Source organism: Gallus gallus, chromosome Z (assembly GCF_016699485.2).
Source record: "Gallus gallus isolate bGalGal1 chromosome Z, bGalGal1.mat.broiler.GRCg7b, whole genome shotgun sequence".
NCBI lineage: Eukaryota > Metazoa > Chordata > Aves > Galliformes > Phasianidae > Gallus > Gallus gallus.
The window spans coordinates 81,453,694-81,478,575 of NC_052572.1; the positions used below are offsets into that span (position 1 = coordinate 81,453,694).

General features: G+C 50.6%; 1 pseudogene; it reads left to right on the top strand.

Moving 5' to 3' along the window:
* Window positions 1-24,882, top strand: part of LOC112530752 — a 584,651-nt pseudogene that overhangs the window by 50,624 nt on the left and 509,145 nt on the right.

Genomic DNA, 24,882 nt, shown 5'->3' on the forward strand with positions numbered 1-24,882 from the left:
GGAAGGCAGAGCACCATCAACACACTCAGTGCATGTCCATGCAGACTCCCAAACCCACAGCTTCCTGGGTTGTTTCTGCTTTTGTAGCATTTGCATGCTGCAGATGAGGAAAACGCTATGCTGTTTGAGTCTTCTTCTCCAACAGCCACCTACAGGTAAATGGCAGCTAACCTGCAGACTGAGCACTACTGCCTGGAGTTGGTCAGGGGGAGCTCCTCCTGCCGCTGCTGGATGGTGATGCTGACAGGGCTGGAGATGCTCTGCAGGGCCAGCTCGTAGCTGGGAGCCAGGAATGGACACGGCGGGAGAGAGGAGAGAGCTGTCGGGGGCCAGCCGAGGCATCCCTCACTCAAAAGCTTTGAAGTTGCACGCTGCTTCTTGGCACTTTGTCCCCCACAACTCCAGAGCACTTCCAGCTTTTCCCTGGCAATTCACGGCTTGCACAGTGCCAAACGCAACCAAGAAAAAAAGGCAAGAAAGAAGCAAAGGCCATGGCTATGCACACAAGCGGCCAGGAAGGGTTCAGCAGGAGAATGAAACCTGCACAAGTCAACTCAACAGATTCCAAGGAATTCATTGACATCTGACACAATTTGCAACGCCAGAAGCACTGCCACGCCAACAGCACCGTATTGGGAAAGCAGCACGTCCAAATCAGCCCCCTTGCCCTGCTCTACCCGCTCAGCCCAACACAGAAATCAAACACACAGACTCTCTTGCTTTGGCTCACGGCAGCCATCAAGCTCATGCTTTAGTGACACAGAGAACTCCATCTCCAGCTACTCCGTGTCTCGCTCACCACAAGCTCAGCTGGGAGCTGTCGCTCAGCCTGACACCACGGGCTGAAAAGAAATGTACATAAGCAATGCTCTTATCCACACGTGCAAATCTGGGGGCGAGGAATAAAAGGCTCCTTGGGCCATGGGCAAAGCAGGGAGCAGATGATAGGCAGGAAACAGGAAGGAGTTCAAGACCAGCTCTCCTGCACCAAAGACAGGGAGAGCTGAGTCAGCACCATGGGAGGTCTTACGACGCAGCTTGAGAGCTTACAGAGACCTGAGATTTCCAAAGGAGGCCACCAGGGTAACTCTCACCAGTCTTTTGCAGGGCTCTCACGGATGCTTGCAATGCTGACTTCCACTGCCTATGTCATTGGTAGAAAGCCCAGGTGACAAATGCTCACTCTGTCTGGGTAACGCTTCCGTGCTTCCATGGTTATCACTGAAACAAAAGGAAAAAAATAAAAAGCATGCAACCCTATGAAATTTGCCTCTCTACTGCTGCTGTCAGCGTGACATTCAAGTCTGTCTTCCACACAGCTCCATCTGAGTGCCAAAAAGAAACACGTACAGAGATGCTTAGAAGATTCTTTGTGCAGATACAAATGCAGGGTGCATGCGTATTCTCTACAGCAAGAAACATTAATTTCTCAAGCAGTAGTATGAAAGGTCAATGAAAAGGAAATGGATGACAAAAACTTTTCATATAAGAAGTCCTTGCTAAGCCTCTCCCCATCAAAAAGGAAGCCTGCTGGGCATTGTTAGCAGCAGTTCCCAGAACATCTTGCACCACAAAATGCAGCACACTCCTTTTTTTCCACAGGCCCCTCATTTCTCTCATTGGCATCAGATTCACTCCACTTCAAATACACGGATCAGAACAGCCCTTCAGTTTGGCTGAGGTAGGAACCCACTGCTGGGATGTCCCCCACTCCCATTCCCCACTATGTCCAGTACTGGGGGAAACTGGGGAAAGGAAGAGCAACTGCCATCACCTACCCAGACATCCGCAGGGCCTTCCATACAGTCTCACATCACAGGGAGAAGCGGGAGAGCTCTCGTGGCACAAAGAGTGCACTTTGGCCACAAGAACCCCAGGCACCGCTACAGGCTTGGGGCAGAGGGGCTGGAAGACTGTGGAGAGGAAATGGACCTGGGGGGTTGATTGACACTAGACTGAACACTGCCAGCAGTGTGCCCAGGCGGCCAAGAAGGCCAATGGCATCCGGGCTTGTATCAGAAATTGTGTGGCCAGCAGGAATAGGGAAGTAATTGTCCCCCTGTACTCAGCACTGGTGAGGCCGCACCTCGAGTACTGTGCCCAGTTTTGGGCCCCTCACTGTAAGAAAGACATCGAGGCCCTGGAACGTGTCCAGAGGAGGGCAACAAAGCTGGTGAGGGCTCTGGAGCACAGGCCTTATGCGGAGTGGCTGAAGGAGCTGGGATTGCTCAGTCTGGAGAAGAGGAGGCTCAGGAGAGACCTTATTGCTCTCCATAACTACCTGAAGGGAGGCTGTAGTGAGCTGGGGGCCAGCCTCTTCTCTCGGGTGACTAGTGATAGGACTAGAGGGAATGGCCTCAAGCTGCGCCAGGGAAGATTCAGGCTGGATGTTAGGAAATTCTACTTGTCTGAAAGGGTGGCCCGGCACTGGAATGGGCTGCCATTCCAGAGAGGTGGTGGAGTCATCAAACCTGGTGGTGTTCAACGAGCGTTTGGATGTTGTGTTGAGGGACATGGTTTAGGGGGAACCATTGGTGAAGGGCGAACGGTTGGACTGGATGATCCTGTGGGTCTTTTCCAACCTTAGCGATTCTAGGATTCTAGGAAAGCTCGGAGAAGGCTGGAGAAATCAAGGTTGCCTCTAAGGTGCTGCTTTCAAACAGCATGAGTTGTTGGGCATGAGACGGGAAAGACAAGGTTCCAGTTCCAAAGGCTTCCAATCCCCGTGGATCTGGCTGTCTGCAAAGACCACAGCTGCCTGCTTTCCAGCAGGGTGATGCTCACCCAGCAAAGCACTCACCCAGCAGATGCCTTTCCTACAGTCACAGCATCAGCAAGGTAGGAAAAGACCTCTGAGATCATCCAGTCCAAACACCCACCTACCACCAATATTTCCTTCCCACTAAGCCACATCCCTCAGTGCAACATCTAATGTCCCTTGAACACCCGCAGGGACAGGAACTCTATCACCTCACTGGGCAGCCCCCTCCAGCGGCTGACTACCCACTGGGAGAAGTTCTTCTTCACATCCAACCTCAATCTCCCCTCATGCAACCTGAGGCCATTCCCTCTAGTCCTAGCACTAGTTCCACGGGAGAAGAGGACCACCCCCACCTCAACACAACCTCTCGTCACGTAACTGGACAGAGGGAGAAGGTCTTCCCTGTGCCTCCTCTTCTCCACACTAAGGAATCCCACTTCCCTCAGCCGCTCCCCATCACACTTGTGCTCTACACCCCTCACAGCTTCATTGCGCTTCTCTGGACACACTGCAGGCTTTCAGGGTCCCCCTTCTAGTCAGGGGCCCAGAACTGAACACACTACTCAAGGAGAGGACTCACCAGTGCTGAGTACAGTACAGTGGCGATGATCACTTCCCTGCTCCTGCTGCCTCCGGCCATTTGCAGTGCACTTCCACTCTAAACCGTTCCTTCTGCGCTACCGCTCGGATCCTCCCTTAGGGCTGGAGCTCAAGAAGTCAACACAACACAAAGAACACAACGTGCAACTGGAAGGCATGTCTCAAAGCCTGAAGAGTGAGAACGGGACCCTGCAGTTAGAGACTCTGAGAAGGGCCTCACAGGATGCCTGGGGAAGGGGACCTGCAAGTCGGACGCAAGGGAAGAGCAACAGAAACTTCCCTAAAGAAGTTACAGAAATCTTCACTAAGGTATGCTTAGCTGTGTGGCTATCGGGGATGCCTGGTAGAGCCAAAATGCAGCCCTAAGTTTAAAGCAAGAGCTACGGCTAGCCCACTAAGGGTAAAGCCTCATATCCCTTGGAGGATATGCAACTGGAGAAGGAGAAAAGAAACGATAGATAAGTTTTGGATTTCGGATTACTAATTGAATGTGAATCCAAATACAATACTCCAATCTTGCCGATGAATCCATATGATCCATACACTTGAGTAACTAAGTTAGGGAATGAGTAGGTGGAGTTTGCCTTCTGGATGTGAAGGATGCCTCTTCTGCCTGGTTTGGCCAAAGGAAGCCTAAGGTGATTTGCCATTGAATAGGAGAGCCCCAGTTCGAGACAAAAAACTGGGGGACACGTAGAACAGAATAAAAATGATCTAGCAGGTAGAAGCCCTGCTAGACTATAGAAAAGGGGGGAACTGAAGAGTGAGAACAGGAGCCTGCAGTTAGAGAGAGAAGGGCCTCACAGCAAGAAAAGGGAAAGTAGCTGCACAAAGTAGCAATAAGAGGCAAACAAAGGGAGTTTAGGTAGAGAGTGCTAGAAAACAAGGGATTGCAAGCACTTTCACAGACACTAGGTCTGGAATAACAGGGAGGATGAAGGCCATCGAGATAAGGACTGGAGAGCAGCTCGAAAACACGGGGCAGGGAGCTGATTAGATGTCTACAGGGCAAGCTGAAACCGGTTCGGGGGATGCCCCACCTTCGGGGTCACAAGTGTGCAGTGAGGAAGACTATGAACCTTCGCGAGGAAAACTACAAGCCTTCATCATCACGACCTTCTACGCACACGCAAGGGGGGAAGGGACTGCATGCTAATGGGCTCTCAAGAATGGAATGAATATGTCTCCGAATTCCTGTCAACTACTGATTAGCTATTAGTTCGACCTACCTACATCTATAGCACCATTTCTCCTGACAGTGTGCAAGTTAGGTGGAGCGATCCCCCTTGCACCAGGGAGTACGCGCATCACCAAGAAACACATGCCTGCTCTAAATCCTTAGCAGCTATACGGTCTGATTGCCGCATGTCAAGCCCAGAAGAGACACCTCCCTCACCTTGGGCACAGCTCACCAACCAAGAGCCAGGCCTTGCCAACGTGGTTGATCTGAGAAGGCGGGAGGGGGCCGCACATCACACCAGAAGTATCCATTTCACTTGCAGCTCTATGGAGAGAACAACACCAACTAACAGGCCTGAATGAATTTGCTCACAAGATGAACAATGAGATTGTTCTTCCTTAAAAGGCACACAGAGATTCCTAAACCAAATAGAGAACGGCAGCACTTCAGATCGGCCAAACAGGTTCCCGTTCCTACGCCTCATCCTCTTACCCCAACTTGCCTCCCCTCATCCCCTTCCCCTACTCCTCCGTGATGCCCACTGGCTTCAAGTCAGGTCGCAAACACATAGGACTCCTTCCACACGACTCCAGCACAAAGAATGTCACACTTGTTCCATACACTCAAATGGACCAAGCAGTGCTCTGCAGTCTGCTACGCAGACTCAGCCCCAAAGACTGGCTGGGCATCAGCACGTGCATCATTCTTCAAACGCCCCAGCCCAGCAGCAAGGGAACAACCAACCTGCAGAACTAACTCGTTGCCGGTTGGTCCAGATGTCTGTATGCTCCCTCCCACGGCCCAGGCCAAGCATGCTGAGCTGCTCCTCCTTTGTGCAGGACGACAACGGTGCCCATGGTATGTGGTGGCTATGCACAGCATGCCTTTTACTTGCTTTTCCTCTCTCCGTCTTCCATCACCAAACAGCACCTCCAATCTCTCCTGGCTAAAAAATCACTTGGGGAAAAAAGGAACTGGCAACCTTACTTTTAAAATTACTACTTGATGATTTAAAGCAGAAGATCACCCAGCAAGGACACCTACCTTACACAAGCTCAACCTACAGGGAAACGTTATTCCTCTGCGTCTGCACACTCGGCACGCATTTTCAGCTGCAGTAGTCAGCCCAGTTCTCAGCACAGCTTTACCATCCACAGAAAGCCAGTTCAGGGCCACCATCTTTTTCCCTCTTCTGAAACACTCTACTGCTGCAAGAAGCAACGATTACAGTCACACAATCACAGAACTGTAGGGGCTGGAATGGACCTCTAGAGATCACTGAGTCCATCCTTTCCCCCTGCAAAATAGGCTCCATACAGCAGGCTGTACTGTAGGCATCCAGCTGGGTTTGGAGTATCTCCAGAGAAGGACAATCCACAACCTCCCTGGGCAGCCTGACTATATACCCCCCCACCCAGAACATCCCCACAGCCACCTATAGCCCCAAATCCTCCGATGGCTCACCACAGCCCCAGATCCCCCCTAGAGTCCCCCTCAGCTCCTTACAGACCCATACGCCTTAACAGTCCCTGCACAGCCCCCTTACAGCAGCCCCATATCCCCCTATAGCCTCCCCACAGCCCCCAGTAGCCACAGGCCCGCCTTAGCCCCGCTTCTGGGGGGCTGCAATGGGTCTGGAAGCACTGGGAGCAGCGCTGGAGGGGTTGGAGGTGGGGGGGGGCATGGTTCAGATGCTGGCAGCAGCACTGTGGTGCTGGGGGACCCGAGGCCTCCATCAGTCCCAATCCCACCACCCATCTCCCAGCCACATCCCCCAGCCCTCATCCCAATCCCACAGCGCAACCCCAAGGGAGTTCCACGGGGGAGGGGAGGGCAGTGTGCTTGGGGGGCCGCGCAGGGCCCCTCTCCCTCTCCCGCTCCCGTTCTCCCGCACACCTCCGGCGGAGCTGTCCTCAGCACTCGCTCCCGTTGTGCCGCGGCTTCCGGCTCGATGCTGCCCGGACAGCTCCGGCTGACGCCGCGCTCTCCTGCGGGGCGGCCCGGGCGGGCGGAGCGGCGCTTCGCTGACGAGAGCCGCGCCTGACACTGCCGGCTCCCAACGGCCGCTCCCGCGCACGGCGGCTCAGCCAATGGGAGCGGGCGGAACTGCCGCTGAGAAAAGAGACGCCGGGGGAGGGACAGAGCTGCCGCTGACCAATGAGAGCCCGGGGGAGGGACAGAGCTGCCGCTGACCAATGAGATGCCGGGGGAGGGACAGAGCTGCCGCTGAGAAAAGAGACGCCGGGGGAGGGACAGAGCTGCCGCTGACCAATGAGACGCCGGGGGAAGGACAGAGATGCCTCTGACCAATGAGAGCCCGGGGGAGGGACGGGCAGATGCTGCTCACGGCGAGCTCCTCCTGCCGCTGCTGGATGCTGATGCTGACGGGGCTGCAGATGCTCTGCAGGGCCAGCTCGTAGCTGGGAGCCACGAATGGACACGGCGGGAGAGAGGAGAGAGCTGGCGGGGGCCAGCCGAGGCATCCAGGAGCATCCAAAAGCCCTCACTCAAAAGCATCACAAAGCCACAGCCATAGCACGGAAGCTGGGCATGATCATGAGCAGCATCCCGGATGCTGGAGATTCTTTGCTACCATACACTACGGGAGCACAGCTCTCGCTGCAGGCATCCCACAGCCAGACAAAATGGGAACAAACCCGGAGCGCTGCTGCACGCACAGCCCACAGCCATCGCCTTGCAACATGAGCTGCCTTGCTCTTGCTTGCATCCATCCCAATCCCTGGGAATGAAGACTCAGAAGGCAGTCAAGGCGTTGATCCAGCACCAGCGTGCTTTTATTCATTAACAGCCAGGAGGGCCTATTGCTGAGAGGTCCGGTGTACAGATGGGACTCATCCTCTCTGGTGAAGGAGAGAGGCGCTCAGAGCTCGTGCTGCTGCCCGGTGCCTGGGACTTGAGCTCTGATTCTACGTCCCCCTCCACCAGGCTCGGCTCCTCCTGGCTGACGCTGACCTGCTCCTGCATGGAGCTGCTGCTGTCGGGGCACTCGGGCTGTGCTTGGGCTGGGCTGCACTGCGATGGTGCCCCGTCACAGTCCAGCTCGGTGACTGTTGTTTCTGGCAGGCTCAGGTCAGCGTCTTCTGCACAGCCGGGAGAGATGAGGGCTTCCACTTGGATCAACACCTTCATTCCATCACTGGTGTTATATGGAAGGCTGTCATCTGAGCTGCAGCGATTCATGCTTCCTAGCAGCTCTGCATACATGGGAGCACACAGTGAACCATCGCTATACGCTCTGGCTCTTCTGCGTGGACGAGGGCTCGGTTCACCTAGGAAGGAGTAGATACACAGGCAAACAGTTAGTGGCAAACTTGCACAAGCTGAATGATGAGAGTGGTTCTTGAGATTTTCTATTGCAGTGGCAGCAGGACAAACCCAACAGGACAATAGCAACAGGAGGAGCACTGTCTCGAAAGGAACTGTTGCGCTTTTGTTGTGAGTCTTTCTCTTCTGTGTGGACTCCAAAGCCCTCGCAGAAAGCCTTCACCCTGTTGCAGTGTTACACAGTTTAAACGTGTGCCTGCTGATACAGAGGCAACACGGAGTCGCAAGGGTACTCTTCCTTCCATCCTAAGTGTCAGAAGGAATCATTCTGAGACATACTGCAGTGGTGCCCATCTCCTGTCTCTTTCCAAAACAACTCGGGGAAAGGCACGAGAGGGGTGTGCTCTGGCAGGTCCAGATCTTGACTTCACCAGAGACACCAGATTTGGGAAAGAAAGACAGGGCTGAACCGAAGGTGGTAGGCACGGGCTTGAACGCTAGCAGGAGGAACAAGCCAACTCCAACCATGAATTCGATGGCGCTGACAAGCAGGGTTTTGACAGCTGGATGTGCACCCTTACCTGCCAGGACCACCACCTCTGTTTCTGAGGGCTCCCTGGCATCGCGCTGCAGTTGGCGTTTGGCCACAGAGGATGGTTTTCTCGGCCTGAAGCAGGAACACCAACTGCACGCTGGGGATTCCTTCAGCCTGCTGGGTGGACTTGGTCTGGAGGGAGAAAAGAGGGAGCGGTGTGAGTCGTGCATGGTGCAGGGTGAGGGAAGAGCTGCCCTGAGCTCTTGCCAACACTTGCTTGTTCCTAGCGCTGCCTGGTTCCTGCTGAAACACAACTTAGAAGCTCGCTCTGATTCACACGGTTGACAATGGTTCCATTTCTAGAGCTCAGCCCTGGAGTCTTGCTGGCTACATTCCCCTCAGCCATGTCAACCCAGATGCAGAGCATGCAAGCAGAGGCTGCACAGCTGTCCAGGACAGCATCGAACGGAGGGCTTTGATTGAGCCTGCAAACATAACTGCTTGCTGAGGAACCGTGCAGCCAGAGAGGGAGTTCAAAAGCATCTCTGACACGTACATTAGCAATAGGCCCCCTCTGGTGGCTAAACTGAGCCCGTCAGGCAACTGCGTGTTAGTTGAACCTCAGAGTCCAAAGGGAGGGGACATTCAGTACATTCAGGCACTAGCAATAGTGGAGAAAAACCCACTAAAGTCCACCCAACCAAGTCTGATAGGAAGCTGCTGGAAAAGAAAGTCCTCTTTACCTTTCAGACGGAAAGTCAATGATTGTGTGGAATTTCCCCCGCGCAGCTGCGGGGCCTTCTTCCACTTCCATGTCCTGGATGTGTGTCAGTGCGGCAGAGCTGCTGTGGCCTCCCCTCTGTGCCTGTGCCTCCTCCAGAGTGAGCAGCTTGGTGGCAGGAGAAGACACCTGCACAGACTTGGGCCCTGATGGTGAACTGCGCCCTGGAAGGGAAGACCACAGCTAAGAGGGAGGATCAGAAAGCAGCGGCACAGCCATCACAGTTCTGGGGGAGGTGCCGCACATCTCTCAGCCTTGCTTATCCGAACCACTGGAAAAAGAGGAGGTCAAAACCCTTTCATCAAGCTTCACCTGCACGCAAAACATCACCATGACAGGGACGGTTTTCTCATGCTCAACTTTGGGCTTGGACATTCTCCGCATCCAGCCACAGAGGATGCCATATTCTCATCTAAGCCCACAAGCCTGCTGGCCCCTCGATAGCAAAAGCGTAGCTCAACAATCCTGGAGAAGGCCTGCATTTGATCAAGGTGTCTCATCAAGACAAAGCTCATGCAGGAAGACGCTCACCTGCTCCATCTCCGATGCCTGATGTGGAGCTGGAGCAGAAGAGGACATCGGTGTGGGTGATGAGGAATTCCACCACATCTGACTGCCTCTGCAGTTCCACGCAGGCAGCTCTTCCGCTGGCGCAGGCAGCCTCGTTCTGCTGGGATCTGTAGAAAAGGCAGATTGGAGAAGTCATTGACCCGAGATCGTTTCCCCACGTTTGGGCATTTGGGCAGCCAAAGGCTGTCCAGTTGGGCTCTGGAGACTTCCGCAGTGGGCAAGCACTGATGCCACTGAAGACATTCTCCCGGCTGATCAAGGACACACCAGCCCCATCTGACAAAACCAAGAGAGCACAAATTGTCCTCCTCTCCAAAGTGTGCCCGTGGGGAGAACAGATCTAAGCCTTGTGCTGAGACGGAAAAAGAAGTTTACCTGAAGAGGTTGGGAGCCCACACAATTGCTAAGTTCTTAGTGGGCATGTTTGTGACGGAGCAGCTCCCAGCCAGACAAGCCAAGTGTCTCATCAGGTATTCCAGTGTCCTGGAAAGCAAGAGCCAAACCTTCAGCACCACTGAGCACGCCGGGCTCACATTCACCAAACAAACCTCACTGTTCTTGCTACTAGCAAGTAGATCAAGCTTTCCCAAGTACCACGCTGCAGCACCAAGCCCCAGCACAGCACAGCTGCAGACATCAGCTGCACCAGCCGTGCCCCCGTGCCCAGGAGCTGACCCAATCCATTCACCCCACGCAGCCATCCACCACTTCAACACACACAGGCATCATGTTGCCAGCGTGACACAAAGCCTGCCATCGCATCATCGCCCTCTGAAATGCAGCAGGGCTGAGCTCCCCAGACCGAGGGCAGCAGTTTTCTGACCTGTAGTGAGGTGCAGGCAGCTGCTGGATGACCTCCTGCACTCGGAGCAACCGCTCCTCATCTGTACCGGCACAAACAGCGTCCTGGAAGAAAGCAGAAAGGGACTGAGACACACATCATGCGAGTCAAGCGTATGGGGCTAACAGAAAAAGGGCCTCAGAGCTGCAGAGGGCACTGCTGCTCCCATCTCCCACATTTCCAATGGCAGGATGCACACACCAGGTGTTACGGTGCACGCAGTGTGCAGGAAGCACGAGCTGCTTGTTGTACACAGACACCCACTGGATGTCCATCAAAACCCCAACTTCAACAGAAAAAAGACCAAAAAAAGGTGCGCAGGCGTGTGTGTGGATGGGAAAGGCCACGAAGAGGGACATGAAGGCCATTGCCTTGTGCTTACCGAGAACTTGCCATGCAGCTGCTCGCTCAGCAGAGGGCTCGGGAGCTCCCTGAAGTACATCTTGCACAGGGAACTCACGCTGTGAATGTCCCGGACGGTGAGCTCCGGAATCTGCTCCGACTCAAAGTCATGGCTGGAGAGAAGGACACAAAAACAGAGGGCTTGGAGAAAGAGGAAAACAACTCCAAAGCAAGACAACATACAGTCCAGAAGCACTCTTACCGCAGCTTCTGGATCTTGGACGCCACACCGGACAGGCGGTAGATCCCCTGCACCACGCCGTGCTGCTCAATGAACTCAGCGCAGCTCTGCACGACCTGGGGGACTACAGAACAAGGGCCAGCGCTTAGCTGAACTCCTGATTCAAGTCCTGCTTCAGCCGCTGCTCCTGTCACATCCCATCCACTAAGCCCAGCCGGGCTACTGCTTGCCTCCTCCGTAGAGGAGAAAAAAGGCTGTCGCAGACGGCGCAGACTGGCAGGAGCCGGGGACAAATCTGGACACGGACGTGTTCTTGGCTTTCAAGAAATGCCAGGACCTGCCAAGCAGCCTGAAGAAAGTAATTCTGGGGAAGCCAGACACACTGCCACAAGTCCCATCACAGCTCCCACCGGAATGGAGGCGTGAGACCTCATGTCCAGAAGCGCTAGGAAACTGACGCACTACACTCTCTTGGGCCAAAAGGCTTCCTTGGTTTTCAGGCTAGCGTGGCATTGGCTTACACCTTTGGCTTTAAGCAAATACAAGTGTGCCGGCCTCCTATGAGCATTAGCCTCAGCTTCCCTTGCAGCCATCAACTCCCATTTCACGTTCCTCCACCGCTATCAACCTGCCCCTTGCTAGACACGATTTCCCTTTCTTTCATCTTTACATGCCCAACAGAGGGAGGAAGCTCTCGGGAATGGGCTGTTCCTTACCATCACGGCCAGAGTGGAGAAGATGCTCTCCCAGGTCACAGCCAAACACCCCTCCCTTCCCCTTCTCCTTCTCCAGCTCCAGCTCCCGCTGCTTCGGTTCATTTGGGCGGGCCTTCACGAAGGAACGAAGGAAGCTGAGGAGCTTGCCACGCTTCTTTGGCACTGCACAACAAAAGGAAGAAACCAGTTCATTTCAGGTTGGGCTCAGTGCGACCAGGCTGAGCAGAAACACATTCTACAGAGCACATAAAAAGCAGCAAGAACATTGCCAACACTGCATTCTACAAGGATTCGAGCATTTGCCCAAGCCCTCATTCTCACTGCCTACAAAACAGCAGCCCTACGCCCCGTGGCATGCAGGAAGGATCATCAACACAGAGGAGAACGTGGGATGGATCAAGGAGGTATTCAACACAGAACACACCCAGAAAAAGACTCCATTTGACTTCCCCGCGCCATCACATGTAACATCCGTACCTGGCTTTGGCGCTGAATTGATGAGGGCCTCAGGAAGTTTTCCACTAATGAGCTCCACGCACTCCCCAGGGAAGAACCCAACCTGTAAGAAGAAAAGAAAGAGTGATGGAATACTGGATGCAGCGTATCTCAGGCCTCGACTGTTGCACCAACAAAGAATGGCCTGCACAAAAGTAATCCTCGCCCAGCATTTGCAGCCAGAAGACCTACAAAAGCAATACTTGGTTCCGCAGAAGATGGCTCTGTCCTCTGTGCTTGTACAAAGGACAGGTGGTCAACTTCTGACTGCGCATTGAGCACAAGAGGCTCTTGCTTCTAAGTCACATGAGGAGACAGTTTCCTACCCAAGCCCAGAGCCAAAGGGAAAGTCCTCTGACAGCGACACAGGGAAACTGTTGACGTCCAGAAGCCACCCTGTGCGGGCAGAGCAGCTCGAAGCTGACGTTCCTCACTTGACTGCAGTTGCGCCCACGAGTCTGAAGCTTGTGCCTACCTGAAAGCCACGCTTGCCTCTCCACCAGGGGCTCTGCTCCTTTGCTGGCATAGCAGTAATGCACACCAGGTCTCCCACCTGCAAGACATTGCAACATCAATCCCAGCTTCAGCACAGCTGGGAGGAAAGCACAGCTGAAATGACGCCCTTCTTCTGCACTGCCAAAGAGCGCACAGCTTGAGAGCAATTGCACCGGGGCAGCTCTTCAGGCATTTCCCGTGGGAAAGCTGAACGTGGAGGTACAAGAGCCGCTGCCTTACACACCACACAGAATACAGTGCAAGCATGCCAAATCAAAACGTCTTTTAGACATGGCTGAACTCCTCCCTGCATCCAACCCAGTGCAAGTCCTCTCTGGACCTGCATCTTCTGGGCTTCGCCTCACAAGGCATTCTGAAGGTGTCTGAGAATATTCCTGATGCATTCACATGTCATACTCTTCTGGCCATGACAACAAGGAACGCCTTCTTTATCTGCTTACCTCCAAGGAGAGCTCATCCGCTGCCTGGGCAACGTATCTCTTAATAACATGGCCAGCAGCAATAGCTGGAATATTAAGAGATGACTCCTCATCGACCAGCAGAGGCTTCCCCTGGTTCTCAGGCTGAAACAGAGAGCACAGGCCATGGTGAGGAGCTGAGGACAAACAAGGAGGATTTCAGGGTGCCATCTCGATGCCACTAGCAAGGAAATGAAGCTTTTAAGGCAGCTCTTCAGGGACACCGAGAGAGCCGGAAGGATGCTCTCTCTCTTCAAAAGCAGGAGAGCACACCGGTGGCTCATTCTGCTGGCTCAAGTCAGGGAACAGAGACCAAGCAGAGCTTCACACTGTACCTCCGTCAACGCCCGGTCAGGCCCACGGCTGATCTCGCTGCTCGCGATGCCCATCACAGCAGGCGCGACAAGCTGCAACAGAAAAGAATCACATTTCCTGTGTTCACACAGCACTGGATTGAGAGTCTTCTTCAGAACTACTCTCAGTTGCCCACTGGCGGAGGCAGGTGTTCTAGAAACAACCACTGTGCAGTCTATTCAAACGGGACAGCCATTTGAATACGCAGCATTGGACCAAGTCGCTGTCCCTCTGCTAGCAGATGGGGACTCTGGCACAAAGCAGCAGATGCATTTGCCCGCAGCACGCTGAGAGCACAGTAGCAGGCCAGGGAGAGGTGTCGCTGCTGGGGCTGGAGCTGCTCCCCAGCCCCCGGCTCCCAGCAGCAGCCTCACCACCAGCGCCGGCCGCAGCCTTGCCCACGCATTTCCTCTGCCTGCATGCCCGCTGTGCTCCCTACAGCTGTCGGGCACACTCACACAGCCAAAGCATGCACGCTTGTGCCCCTGGCTCATGTTGTGCAGCTCTGCACAAACTGCGGCTAGGGCTCTTTGCCTAAGGGATTGCCTTCCTTCACACTAGCTGCTCCCAGCACTACAGGCAGCATCCTGCTGAGGGTTGAGCTGGAGAGGAAGTGGAAAAATCCCACACGTGACCAGAGCTGCATTTCAGCTGGACAAGGCTGTGTTACTACACACGGTGTGACTAAACACGGGCTGCTGAACCATGTGGCAATACAAAACATGGCACGTACCTGGCAAGAGATCAGAACAAGGGAGAAGAAGATCCTCGAACCCGCAGCCGTTCCTTGTCACTTTGCTCTGATCTTCCACGAGCAAAAGCTGCACCAAGGGAGCAGGCAGAGGGTGGGCAGGGGAGGGAGAAAGAGCAGGTCAGTGAGCCTCCACAACTGAGCAAAGGGAAGAACCAGGGAAGAACCCTGGCACAAATGCCACCCTGATGGATGGCTTTGGACTGGATGGCACGGGGGAAAATGGCCTCTGACGGTCCAGCCTAAGCAATATGATCCTAGGAGCTCTGCCAGCCAGCACTTCTCATGCCCTCGCACCCCACCCGTCTATCCCGCACCGTATCAGCTTACCTACAAGACGCTGCACAAGATGGGATGAAGACGAACGGACTCAGTCGATGCACAAGTGCAACAAGCCACGTACTCACGCCGAGCTCAAGCGCTCCAATGAAGGGACGCAGCACGCGCTGCTCCTCCCCTCATTCTAGCCGCTTATGACATCACTAAGGGCCACCCGGCTGCTCCACCATGGACGGACAAGGTGGGGAGGCAAGACCACGTCACAAGACCACAGGATTCCAAAAGGGCACCCCAGCGTTCGAGAAATCAGTGCGTGCTTGGAATCTCAGCCTAATCCTGGAGAAGCTGGCATGGGGTTGTCGGGACCAAAGTGCAGGACCCGGCGCTTGGTCCTGTTGAGCCTCTTGCTGGGCCTATGGCAAATCCACACTAGGGTCCTTCTCGGCATCCAAGGGCGGCTTAGAGCAGCCATCTCTTGCACCTGGATGGAAATAAAGGAAGAGAAACACAGCACTACTACCAGACTGCTTTGCCAATTTCTTTCCCGAGCGCATTTTGGCCTTTAGGCTTCCATGACGACCTCATTTCCTCCTCCTTTTCTTTGGGGGGAAGCTGCCCCCAGTGCCTGAGCTTCACAAGACAGCGTGAAACATCCATTCCTTGGATGCAGTTTGAGCGCAGATCTGAGGTCTTCATGGAAAGCGCCTTGCAGAGCGCATCATGTCCTGCACCAGGCAGCGCCTCTCTCATCTCTCCAAACTTTGGGGCTTTGAAGCTGCACGCTGCTTCTTGGCACTTTGTCCCCCACAACTCCAGAGCACTTCCAGCTCTTCCCTGGCAATTCACGGCTTGCACAGTGCCAAACGCAACCAAGAAAAAAAGGCAAGAAAGAAGCAAAGGCCATGGCTATGCACAGAAGCGGCCAGGAAGGGTTCAGCTCCACAATGAAACCTGCACAAGTCAACTCAACAGATTCCAAGGAATTCATTGACATCTGACACAATTTGCAACGCCAGAAGCACTGCCACGCCAACAGCACCGTATTTGGAAAGCGGCACGTCCAAATCAGCCCCCTTGCCCTGCTCTACCCGCTCAGCCAAACACAGAAATCAAGATGCTCTTATCCACATGTGCAAATCTGGGGGCGAGTAGTAAAAGGCTCACTGGGCCACGGGCAAAGCAGGGAGTAGATGATAGGCAGGAAACAGGAAGGAGTTGAAGACCAGCTCTCCTACACCAAAGACAGGGAGAGCTGAGTCAGCACCACGGGAGGACTTACGACACAGCTTAACAGCTTGCAGAGACCTGAGGTTGCCAAAAGAGGCTGCCAGGGTAACTCTCACCAGTCTTTTGCAGGGCTGTTACAGATGCTTCTGGTGCTGACTTCCACTGCCCTGTGTCATTGGTAGAAAGCGCATGTGAGAAATGCTCAACTGGTCTGGGTAACGCTTCTATGCTTCCACAGTTAGGACTGAAACAAAAGGAAAAAAAAAAACATGAAACCCTATGACATTTGCCTCTTTATTGCTGCTGTCAGCGTGACATCTAAGATGAGCATTACGCGTCCCTGCACCCGACTGAAGATTCATCCAAGTCTGTGTTCCACACAGCTCCATCCCAGTGCCAAAAAGAAACCCGTACAGAGATGTCATGATGATTCTTTGTGCAGATACAAGTGCAGGTGCATGTGCATTCTCTACAGCAAGAAATAGCAATTTCTCAAGCAGTACGACGGAAGGTCAGTGGAAAGGAAATATAGGATGAACTCTTTTCATATAAGAAGTCCTTGCTAAACCTCTCCCCAGCAAAAAGGAAGCCTGCTGGGCATTGTTAGCAGCAGTTCCCAGAACATCTTGCGCCACAAAATGCAGCACGCTCCTTTTTTGCACAGGCCCCTCGTTTCTCTAAGCAGCGTCAAATACCCTCCACTTCAAATACACCCATCAGATCATGAACAGAGCTCAGAAGGGGTTAGGAGTAGAGCGACACACAGCTCCGCTTCGCGCTGAGGGCAGTTTTGGCCCTCCGAGCTTGCCGTAGCCACCCTGCGCTCTGGCGCCGGCGGACCGGAAGTACTCGTAGTCACTATGGCAGCCGCCTGCGGGGGGTTTGAGCTGCGAGGCTGTGGGGAACGGTGCCTTTTGAGAACGGTGTTTTTCTGAGCGTTTTATCTTCACCGGGTGGTTTTCTTCCTCGATGTGTCGAATGAACGGCGATGGAGAGCCCACAAAATTCCATCCGCCCCCGAAGCCCGTCATTATTGACAAGCAGAAGCAGAGAGAGGAGAGGAGGTAGAAGGGGTAGGCCGCGGTGGGGGCCGCCCTCAGATTCCTCAGGGCTCTGAGGCATTGGTACTCGAAAAGTGCGTGTCGGAAGGTGACACAGACACGGGCCCTGCCTCTGCCTTTGCCTCACATCTCGAGGTCAGCTGGGAGCTGAGTGCACGTATTTCTGTTTGTGAAATGGAATTCCTCTTGTGCTAAGTATTTTTCATGTCTCCGAAACCCACCTGCACTGCTTTAAGTGGCACAGTGTTTAAAGTGGCGGTGCTGCCTCTGAGAGGATAGTGACGATGTGATACTGTGCACACTGGGGGTATTGGTCAACAGTTGGCTGCACGTACCCAGCAGTGTGCCCAGGTGGCCAAGAATGCCAGCAGCATCCTGGCCTGTGTCAGAAATAGTGCAGTCAGAAGGACTGGTGAAGCGATCTGCCGGCTGTTCTCAGCACTGGTGGAACTGCACGTCCAGTACTGTGCTCAGTTTTGGGCCCCTCACTACAAGAGAGGCACTGGGGCCCTGGATCGCGTCCAGAGAAGGGCAACAGAGTGGTGAAGGATCTGGGGCACAATATTACAGGAGCGTCTCAAGCAGCAGGGATTGTTCAGTCTGGAGGAGATTCAAAGGAAACCTCATTTCTCTGCACCACTACCTGAAAGGAGGTTGTGTCTGGGTGGGAGTCAACTTCTCCTCCCGGGGAGCAGCAGGAGGACAAGAGGTGATGGCCTTCAGTTGTGCCAGGGGAGGCTCAGGTTGGATACTAGGAAAAATGTCCTCTCGAAATGCCCAGGCAGGTGGTGGAATTGTTGTCCCTGGAGGTGTTCAAGCCATTCCCTGGCTCTGAGGCCAAGTCTCCATGCTGTCTGAAACACAGTGACCCCATGCAAATAACCTGTTGGTAGCGGCCCTCTGGCCAGTACTGTGTCAGGAAGCGTGCCTTCAACTTAGCTGCCAGACAGTTGAACTCCAGAGCATAAGGAGATTTCTATGGCACGGTATAATTCATCGGAGCAGAAAAGAGTTTTAAGAGTCCCCTTAAGCTTTGCCAACACAAGATAACCACTTGAATGTGGTGTCTCCTGTAGGCTCTCTTCAGCTGTTTGTAAAAAACAGTAGGAAAAAAATTATTATCTTTTACTATCAAGTGATGAAAAAAGTGTTTTTTTCATCTGTGTCTCATTTAGACCATGAAGAAATTCCTGTAAACAAGGCAGGACTTTAATTTTTTAGTGGGAACGTAGGCGATAATTTAGTTAACTTTCTGACTGATACAGGGATTATATCAGGATGGTGAGCAGTCACCTGGGGTTTCTGCAGGGCTCCATTTCAGAGCCAGATGGAGGACTGCATCAGGGGAGGGTCAGGGTGGAAAAGCTTCTGCCCCAGAGGTTGACCGTGCACAGAACAGGTTGCCCAGGCCCAAACATGCCAGAGTCCAAGGAGCCTTTGGACACCACTCTCAGACACAGTGTGGCTGGTTTTATGTGGAGGCAGGGGTTGGTTTTATGGGGAGGCAGGGGTTGAACTCCTATGATCCTTGTGAGTCTCTTCCAAGTGGCCATTCTACAATGGCCTGGAAGGCTGTTAAACAGCTTTTGGTTGTGGTAGTTATCAAGGTGATACAAGCATGTAAAATCTGGTACCTTAATGCTACTCCTGTAGTGAAAGAACATTTATAACCAAAGTACCTGCCTTCCTCAGTAGGTAACTTAGGAGACGTGCAAGGAGTAACGGCCTGCAGATGCCTCTGTATTACACTGTGCAGACAGAACAGCCAGCACTATGGAAACTTAATGCTACTGATGTGGGGGTGGAAGGAGCAGTTAGCAAGATCTGCATCTCAGAAGGTCTGGCAGACTGGTAAGAGAATGCTATCCGACTTAGCTTACAGGGAAAAGGAAGAACGGCTGCTGTCCTATTCTTCTTTCCTTAGTAAGTAACAGAGTTAGAAGCGTAGAAGAGAGTTAACAGCATATCAACTTAAGGACGGTGTAATAAATCAGTGTTATTTACGTATATGAACAAACATAACAGCCACACAGACCCAAAATCCCTTTTCTCCCGCTGGTGTCCCGCAGTCCCTTAGTTTGCTGACAGATCGGGCTGCTCTCTTCTCTTAAAGCAGCACTTGTCTCACTGCTTTGCTTCACAGTCAGAATTCTGACCTTCTGACCATTTAATACCTTTTTTCTTTTTTAAAAAATCTTTCCCTCTAGCTGCAGGTCAGAATGAAACCTCAACCATGGTCAAAACGGTGGGAGAGGCCGAAATACAACATAAAAGGAATAAAATTTGAGCTACCCGAGAAAAAAATGAAGGAAGCACAGAAGTGGAAGCAGCCCTGGCTGGAATTCGATATGCTGCCAGAGTATGATACTTCAAAATAGGGGAATAAATACGGAGGGAAGCGAGTGAAGAGCTGAACAAGTAACAGCTTTGAGTTCAGTGTAAGAATTGTCAGTTTTCAAGTTTCGTATGCAAATAAAAGACAGTGAAATTTCAGCAGTTCTTGTCTGAATGTTAAGCTGTCCCTTCCTGAAAACGGTGTTACAGTGTGTTCAGCCCTGCTTCTGCCTTCCCTTCTAAATCACAGCTAATAGAAGGGGTTTGCAGTTATTGTGTTGTCACTTCCAAATAACTGTTTCTTCTGCCTTTGCCAAGTAGACAGGGGCCAATTGTGAAAATGCTTCCTTCAAGATGTTCAGAAGGGGGCTATGGCAGGGAAGCAGATGTACAGAAGCCCAGCTGGACAATCTGAGAGTAAGTGCTGCTTAGCTGTCCTGTAAAGGCACTTTTGCAATGACATCTGATAAAGCACCAATAGTAACCTGACAACAAAGCAGTAATACCAACGTTTTGAAACCAGCTTGCAAGAATGAAGCCAGATTAGCTGTTACTCCAGTCAGATTGTGTGAATGGGTGCAAGGTTCACCACAAAGTGGCACAGTAGGTTCTCAAAGATACTCAACTGGGATGGGGCTTCTGAGCTCCAGTAAAAATCGCCTTCCCCTGCTTACCAGTCATGACAAGTGACGTCTGCAGCCACTGGAAGAAGCCTCTAAAGAGGTAAAGCGTGATAGAACCTATTCCAATTTCACAGCAGCACAAGACTAATTTCTTTGGGAGAAACTTTCCACATGAATAAGGAAGCAGAGGAGACAAAAGCAAGCACGGAGATCACATGCTTCAGCTGATTACCCATCAGTTGTATTTTCTTTGCACTCAGGAAAGTAGAAGTGCGCAATTACTTACAACAGAACACCTAAATCCTGCAGATAATGAAGCGCCAGCAGTTTTTCCATACTTCACATAACATTCCTGTCGTGTTCGAGACTTGAAAGCGTTACAAGTCTCATTAACACAAAAACATCTGTACTTTTCAAAAGAATGGTTTTGCTTTTATTTTAAAAGTCATTGTTGTCTATAACACTGATGAATGCTATTTACAATTAAAATAGTTTACAAAAATACATATTCTGTAATAAAAAACAACAGAAAAACCATAGGGAATAAAAGCCCCCAAGAGTTAAATGGAAGACCCATACATAACATTTTAGAGAAGCAGGCAATAGCAAACTTAGCAGAATTTGTGACGCACTGCTGTTTCTACAAGAAAACATCCTTTTTATTCTGCAGCAGTAATATTTACTGCACATATACGAAGATACACAACATTAGAAATCCAACATGGGTACGGTGAAATGAGGTTTAATGGGTCTTAGAGGGAAGCAAAAGGTAAATGTCCATAGAGAGCCAATTACTAGAAGGTAACTGGAGTTGTTGTTCTGCTCGTCTGATAAATGAGGGCGGGTGACAGCTCCAAGTCTGTGCACAAAGTCCAGTCTGTATCTCAAGTACAAAGCTCCACTACAAATCATACTCTGGAGAAGAGTAAGTGTAGTTAAGACGTTCTCCTGTGCAACTTCTTACCTTCTTAAGCACTCGTTTACCATCAGTAGATGTTCATAGATCAGACTTCTCACTGCACACAGAATTCCTGCTTCTGTGTCGGGATCAAAAAGCTATGAAGAACTCAATGTGAGTTTGGTAGAGCTATCTCATTAAGTGGACAATAAGTTAGAGTTCAGTGACTCCTGGGTCAGAGTGATTTGATGTGGTACTGAAAACAGCTTGTGAAGTTGTCTGCTCACCAGCAGTGGTAACGTTACAGGCACTCACTGCAGTCATCCTTCCCAAAAGAACAAAGCAATGAAGCTTCGACATATATTTCAGAACACCTGCACTTCACACTGACCATTGTGATTCTGTCTAGGAGTAGATGGCATCAGAAGACATTTGGAAAAAAAAAAAAATATTTCACAGTAAAACAACTGCAGGCAGTCCACTCATTAAACGTTACCACTTTTTTAGAGTGAGCATCAGGCTTGTTTCAGTAAAAGAACTGCTGCTTCAAAGAAATCCTTATTTCCTGATCACAGATTTAAGATGTTCCCGTTTGCACTCTTCAGTGAGCTCTTCAGCAATACGCAGAGCCTTGACTTTCACCAACAGGAGAACAACTTCTTCAGTTTCATCACTATTACAAAAACAAGTTGACATAGCAACACATTCACACCTGACTTAAAAATCAATAAAGCTGAAACGTGCCTTGAGCTACACTGACCATTAACTGCACCCAACATCTAGAGCCTCAAACTAGCCTGAACTAGTACTGCAAAAGCGATCCATTTTACATTATGGATTGCATCTTTAGTTGTACGTAGATGTTGGAAGTACATCACTGAAAGTGTTAAATGCATGAGGCTTGAGGAATTTAAGAATCATAGAATCATTAAGGTTGGAAAAAAACACAAAGATCATCTAGTCCAACTGTCAACCCATCACCACCATGCCCATTGAACCACGTCCCTAAAAGAAATATGAACATAAAGAATATGAGGAAGTGCTGCATCCCAAAGAACATGTTGTTTGTTACCTGTGGTTATTCCTGTGAAGCATACGTGCTCACTGAACCAAATGCTGGCAGAAGTTCACTGACTCGGGGAGAGTTGACCCACTTCCAACATTTTGGAACCACCTTTCTGGGAAGCATGCAACCACCTGTTCACCCAGAGAATATTCTGAAAGCAAAAATAGAAAGAAAAAAAAAAGGCTTTCAATAACACTAAGTCACACCACTTCTGACAGACTTGTCCTTTTGGCTAGTTCAGTTATTATTGGCAGTGTTTACTCTTCAAAAAACAAAAACATCATTTTAAGCAGTTATTCCTAAAAGCCTAGGAACCAATGCTTGCTTTGAAATTCTTTTATACACCAAGGTCATTAAAAAACAAAGAAACAAACAAAAAAACAACTTTAAATGTTAAATAATTACACTTCAGACTACATCTGTCCCCATCGAAATAAGACCTTTCACCTCTTTACACTTCTCTATGTTTTCTGGCCCTGGTGGTGTGTTGAAGAGGTTCAGAAGAAGGCAACGATTCAGCAGCTTGCTCAGTCCCACACCACGGACTGTGTCTTCCTGTACAGTCCCATCCCAAAGGAGAACCTTGGAGAGCAGCTGCAGTAATGGAGAAACAGAACATGCATATCTGATGGCTGAGGGTGCGTTAGAACCTCCTTTTTAAACTCAAAAGATACCATGTCCATCCAATCTCAGTACTCAAAAAACAGGATTTATTCTCTCCAAGCTTACTGCCAATTAGTCACTAAAAAACTACAGATCATCAATAATATTTTGAAGTAGATTAATTTTACATGTGCCTATGAGCTGTACCCTCATACATACACACATCACCTCCCAAGGAAAGAAAGAGCATGTTACCCTTCCAATTCATTAACAATTTGCTAACACCCAAGAACAGAAAACAGCTATGCTTTATTTTTTCAGAGAAAAGCCAGTGGTCAAATCTGAAGGTGTACACATGTACAAAGACACCAGAGGTGTGCACGTGTGCAAAGACACCAAGCTCAGCAGGTAACAAGGATCAACAGCAATTGAGATCCAATTCTAAGTGAACATTGGAGAGAATCTGAGACAGAATGAAAGAACAACCACTACTGCATATGCTACATAAGATTACATGCCACCAGCCTCACAACACAGGTAAGGTTGATAGCCTTGGTCCATAGCAGCAAAAAGATTCTTTTGTACTTGGTCTCAGAATTATTCGTTAGCAAGAATTGTCTTCAGTTACCTGTTATCACTGTAGAAATGACTATTTAAAAAGACTTAAGCCCAGCGTAAGAACATGGCTGGTCTCCCCCTCAACACAGAATGGTTAATGTCAAGGTAACTGTTAACCTCAAGGTAGTTCACCCACACAGACACAGTACGTGATCTTAGCAGTCACCAGTCAGAAAGCAGTCGCAAAGCCCACGACTACTGCATACTTCTCTGGAGTGTTTGGCAGGACACTTCCTTTTGACTCAGTGAGCTGCTAGGAAAGTTAAACTGTATGATGGCACAAACATCAAAACCTCATCAACTGTACTTCTTCATTAAAATAGTTCCTGTCCTCTTCTCGCCCAGCCCTTTGTGAGTACTCTCCCATACAATTTCTGGGCATGGTTTAGAGGACATTCCCGATAGGCAGCCTGCAGATGATTACCTGCTTTGAAAGACAGCACCAGTAGGGGCTGCACAACGGCAGTCTCAAACACAGATAAGTCACACTAATAAGCTGCTGAACAGATCCAAAGAGTTTAATGCATGACCCGCAGTACTACTTACTCTGGGGTAAACAAATTCACGACTTCACTCCAGGAAAAAAAAAGAGTGGCAAACTGTCAGAAGATACCCAACATAAGCACATTTTCAACTGTTCTGCACATCACCACTTCTAAAGAGAAGACTGACAGTGAGGATGGAAAACAAACTGAAAGGAGAAAACTTCAATCCACAGTGAAAGACCACCGGTCTCGCTTTTAGAAACTTGCAGGTATTTGACAGGACATTTAAGTCAGGCAATACACAATCTCAGAAGGTGATACCAGAATCTTATGTCTGTTTCCTGTCTGCCAGGTATCAGTACTAAGCTCCCTCTTGTCTTCTCTGCATCTGTCCATGACAAACCCTTACACAACAGCTTGCCCCAGGAGTGAATATGGCAAGTCCTCAACATTCCCAAATTCCCTGATTTTTCTACAGGAATGTGCAACATGGCAGCAGGAAGCCTCTGCAGAGCTGTCACCATGGCCTTGTTAGCACACACAGCAGGGGAACTGGGACGTTAATGTGTTTTCCTGCATCTAAACCTCATCTTTAGTACGAATCCAAATACACTCATAGAGGAAATGGATCTAAGAGGGAATTGAATCACAGGCATTCAGACATTCCTAACTCAGCACTTTAGACTGAATAAAGCTATACTAATACACTTATACGCACATGCAGGGATTCCATTCTACAAGAGCAGCATGGGCACTGTATGCACATACTGAGGAAACAGACCTATCCACAGAGTGCCAATGACTGATCTCATGGAAGGTTAGCAGGAACAGATGATGAAATTAAAGTCTCTTGACTACGTATCAGAGGTGGGTGAGCATAAATAGCTCACTGACGAAAACAGCTAACCTTCCTATTAAAATACCATAAACTCTCAGGAATCAGATTCGACTGAAGATACATTTCCTCAAAGACGACAGTCTACTTTTAACTAAAATGATTTTCACAGACAAGATCGGTGCTTTTTCTTTACCTCAACAGCTGACCAAAACCGTCTGCCTTGGAATTTTGAACATGGCGATGATTTGTCTTCCACAGTGCTGGTCAGAAAAAGAAGAAGAGGAAATAAGGATTTTGTTTGACCTGAAAGTAAGACAAACAGACAATTCATCTCTTAAACACCGATGAATTACAACTATGGGATTCTTTCAGCAGTGACAACCAGAATCAAGGCCTAAGGAAACAGCTGTTAACTGGAACTCCT